We start from the raw sequence: 4124 nt of genomic DNA, 5'->3' as shown, positions 1-4124 counted from the left end.
CAGTAAACATCAGCCCTAAAAAAAAATCTTTATCCATTTAAAAACAAAAAGTTAGGATTAAGGAAAAACGAAGCTCAACGGGCCGAAAGGCTAAGAAATGCCATTGCTGTTGCACGGGAGAGAAGAAAAAACAACTGGTTTTCATTTTGTAAATAAACCAGTTTGTTTGCCCACACTTTGAGGCAAATTTGTGTCCCTCCCCACCCCAGGCGCGGGGCGCCAAGCGGGGAGGGCGACTCGGGGCGACAGGGAGGGTTCTGAGCTCCCGCGCCGTGTCTTTGCAGTCCCCGTGAAGCACTGCCCTCCCGAAGCCCCCGCCTCGGCGGGCGCGCGGCGCGGGGTCTGCAGGCGACACCTGGGCCGCCCGCGGGGCTCACCTGCCGGCGGGGACAAGGGCGGGCGCAAGAACGGGGGCTCCGGGGCCCCTGCGCACATTAGGACGCGGGAATCGGGAACCAGCCAGCCCCGCGCGACTTCCTCACGCACTTCCTGCTCCGACGTCACGGAGCACGGGGGCCGTGGCCGGCTCTTAAAGGGGCCGCGCCTGCGTCAGTCCTGCTGCGCTAGCCGCACATGCGCCCGGGCTGCCCCGCAGGTGGCTGCCGAGGTGGCGCGGGCGGCGGGGGTCCCGCGTGGCTGCGGGACAGTCTGGTGGGAACCAGGCAGACTGTGCTCACCGAGAGACAAGAACAGCCCTAAAATGAGTCCTAATGCGCGCGCGCGCGTTGTCTTCGGATGAGTGGCTCGGCCTGGAGCGGTCTCTGGGACCGGGGCTGGGGATGGCCTCACCCCGGCCGTCCTGGGGGCCTCCCACGCTTTTAACCGGGTGGAAGGTCCCGCGCCCCCGCCAGGACTGATTTAGGGACCGTTTCCCTTGCCTCCTGTGGACGCTCTCCTGGTCCCTGGGCGCCTTGGCTCAGCGTGGAGAAGGATAAATCTGTGAACTAAAATAAAATCTTAAGGCTCACCCCCCCTCACGAGCTGACTAGGGAACCCCTCCTGGCCGAGGGAATACCCTAAAACTAAATTGCCTGCCAGGAGGAAGGAGGTCAGACAGGCCTTATCATGCCCCCCACCCTTCTTGGGAATGTCCTTTGTAACCCATTAGCAGGCCTAAGGCTGTGCAAGACACGTCTGCAGGTCCTCACTTTACACAGCAGATGCACGTCCAGTGGCTTATCTCTGATCAACAGCTCCTGCGTTGAAACATTCCAAGCCTTTAGACAAAGCTTCATGTCTTTAACCAATTGCAAGTCAAAGAATCTTTAAACCCACCTATAACCTGTAAGCCCCTGCTTCCAGATATCCCAACTTTTCAGGCCAAACCAATGTATGCCTCCCACGTATTGATTTATGACTTTACCTGTAAGCCCTGTCTCCCTGAAATGTTAAAACCAAACTGTAACCCAGCCACACCGAGTCCACTTGCTCAAGGCTTCTTGGGCGTGGTTCCAGGTCATGATCCTCAAATTTGGCTCAGAGTAAATCTCTTTAAAATTATTTTACAGAGTTTGGCTTTTTTTTCCGTTGACAAATCACAGCTGGCCCTCCAGAAGTGACAGCCCCCCACGCCTGTAAAGAAAAGAAAAGAAATCCAGTAATGTAAAACTAAACTGAAGTTTCAGCCCCAGTGAGTGGGGAAATTGTGAGATATGCTCTAATCCCTGAAGTTAATTGTTCACCTCCTACCTACTTGGCGTTATGCCTTTTATTATTGAGTTTCTGAGGTCTCGGGCATTATATTAGCAGATAAAGGAGGTATGTGTTAGTGTATTTTACTCAACCAGGAAAAAAGTATTAAAGGAAACCCGAAGACGATCATAATCGCTCACACATATAGAGTTGCTTACAGAGTGCCAGGCACTGCCCTAAACTCTGTCCTTAGATTTCCTTATGCAATACTCCGGGCAACCCCACAAATTGAAGAATACCGTGTTGTTTTATCCCATTTTGCAAATGGGGAAACTGAAGCACAGAGAGGAAAACCCTTTACCCTAAAATGACAGACCTGCTAAGCAGTTGAGCTGATGCTCAAACCCTAGCAGCTGGTTCCTGCATCCACATTCTTAGCATGCAGTTTACAAGAAGCATATTAAGAAGTTCAGAAGGAGGCAAACTGGAATTTGTTTTTTGTTTTTGTTTTTGTTTTTGTTTGAGACAGAGTCTCATTCTGTTGCCTGGGCCAGAGTGCCGTGGCGTCAGCCTAGCTCACAGCAACCTCAGACTCCTGGGCTCAAGCGATCCTCCTGCCTCAGCCTCCCAAGTAGCTGGGACTACAGGTGCACCACCACACCTGGATAATATTTCCACTTTTAGTAGAGACGGGGTCTTGCTCTTGCTCAGGCTGGTCTCGAACTCCTGAGCTCAAGGGATCCTGCCGCCTCAGCCTCCCAAAGTGCTGGGATTACAGGCGTGACCCACCTTGCCTGGCCTGTTTAATAAATAAATTTTTAAAACACAACATTTACTGAGCACCTATATGTGCTGGGCACTATGGAGAGTCTATTTCCTGCATGATGTCATTTTCTCTGAAATCCTGTCATCTCTGAAAATCACTGTCCCTGAGAAACCTGTTGAGACATCCACTGGTATGCCCAAGGTTTACTCTGCGCTTCCGTAATTTAAAAGTTCACATTTTGCTCGGCTCAAAATAACTTGGTTTTCAGCTGAACATAAATCTCTCTGATAAGATCACATGTTAATAGGGTTTTTGTTGTTGTTTTTTAATTAATGATGGCCCAGGAAGGGGCCTCTGGATTTCATCATGTTCCAAGTTATTTATTATCTTAAGCCCCGTTTTCCCTCCAGATAAGACATGTCCAGACCACTGCCTGCATCTGGTCTCTGTCCTTCTCTGGAGATGTGAGCAGACTGTTTACAAAAGATATTTTCAGATACAGCAGAAAAACGTTCCTTTCCTCTTCCTGCGTTGAGGCCGAGTGTGCTACTTAGCTGTGCTGTAGATCAAGGAACGCCGAGCAACAGGGTGCCGAGCACGGCTCCAGGTGTCAGGGACCCCAGAGGATCCAGGCAATGAAACTCCAGTCACAGGCACCTGGAATCTTCCTGGGTTTGTAAGACCCGCAGAGAGCCATCGAGCAGGGGCGCAAGGACCGGGCAGTATAAAATCTAGCACTAACTTGTCCTGCAGTACGGAACCAGGGATGAGGATAAACTTTTTGAACATCATTAATTCTAAAACACAACCTAGTGCCCAGAGTAAGTCAGAGATAACTATCCTCTTACTCCGTCGTTCTGTGTCCCCCATTGATTAAACTCTGCTCTCACCTAATAGCAGCCAAGCAAAGCAGCAGGGAGCTATTTGAATGAGGAAAGACTTGTTTCTGCCCCATCTGGGAGCTGAGTCATAGAAGGAGAAGACAGCTTGAAAGATAAGTAGGCAATAAAACAGACCACTCAGGGCGGGGAGGATTTCTCCAGCCGCCCCCCCCAACCTCGGCCCCCAGAGAGTCGGCTCTGCTTCAGGGATTTCGGCAACTCTTCCTTTGTCCTTCCAATTTTGTTTTCTCCCAGCCCTGCAGGGAGAGGACTCTGCGGGTCAGGACTTGCTCCCTCAACAAACAAAAGCTCCTCTGCCAGAGAAGTTGGACAAACTAGTTTAGTTGAAGTCCATCTTTGTTCTAGGGGGTTGCAGGGAGAAGGGGGTGGGCTGGTGGAGGCCGTGCAATGCAGAGCTGGCTGCAGAGGAGGAAGGAGAGAAAATGCGGCCGTCTGTCTCTGTGACTCGACCTGGGCCAGTGGTGAGACTTCAGGAGGAGCAGGGGCCGCCAGACCATCGCGCCTGGTACTTGGGCGGAAAGGATTTGAGGCTCTGAGTCACTCTCCCCAGAGGAATGAGAGCCTGGGGGAGGAAATCACTTTACAAGTGCCCTTTGCTTTTACACACACACACACACACACACACACACACACACACACACACACACACACACACAGGTTTGTATTCCAGTAAATTCAAATTAAACAGGAAGAAGTCGCTGAAGGGCAGCCGTCCTCCCCAGGGCTGGGTGACGGGAAGGTCGGGATGGGGCTGGGTGTTTCCCAGGTCACCTTAGTTCTGAGCTCCTGCCTTGGCTCCTTAGGAGCAAAGCTTTTGTTCACCG

The 4124-nt window shown here is 51.6% G+C and overlaps 1 protein-coding gene across 2 annotated transcripts in view; it reads right to left on the bottom strand.

Annotated features, from left to right (window-relative positions):
• Positions 1-463, bottom strand: part of IKBKB (inhibitor of kappa light polypeptide gene enhancer in B-cells, kinase beta) — a 56997-nt gene extending 56534 nt beyond the window's left edge. For both annotated transcript variants that reach the window (XM_012655987.1, XM_012655988.1), the window contains exon 1: positions 378-463. The gene's annotated coding sequence lies outside the window, so the exon portion shown is untranslated. The remainder of the gene's footprint in view (positions 1-377) is intronic.
• Between the last annotated feature and the right edge of the window lie 3661 nt (positions 464-4124).

The sequence above is a fragment of the Propithecus coquereli genome, unplaced genomic scaffold, assembly GCF_000956105.1.
Source record: "Propithecus coquereli isolate 6110/MARCELLA unplaced genomic scaffold, Pcoq_1.0 Scaffold496, whole genome shotgun sequence".
Taxonomy (NCBI): domain Eukaryota; kingdom Metazoa; phylum Chordata; class Mammalia; order Primates; family Indriidae; genus Propithecus; species Propithecus coquereli.
Note: the sequence above shows the minus strand (reverse complement) of the source record. Positions and strands in the feature narration are given on the sequence as shown.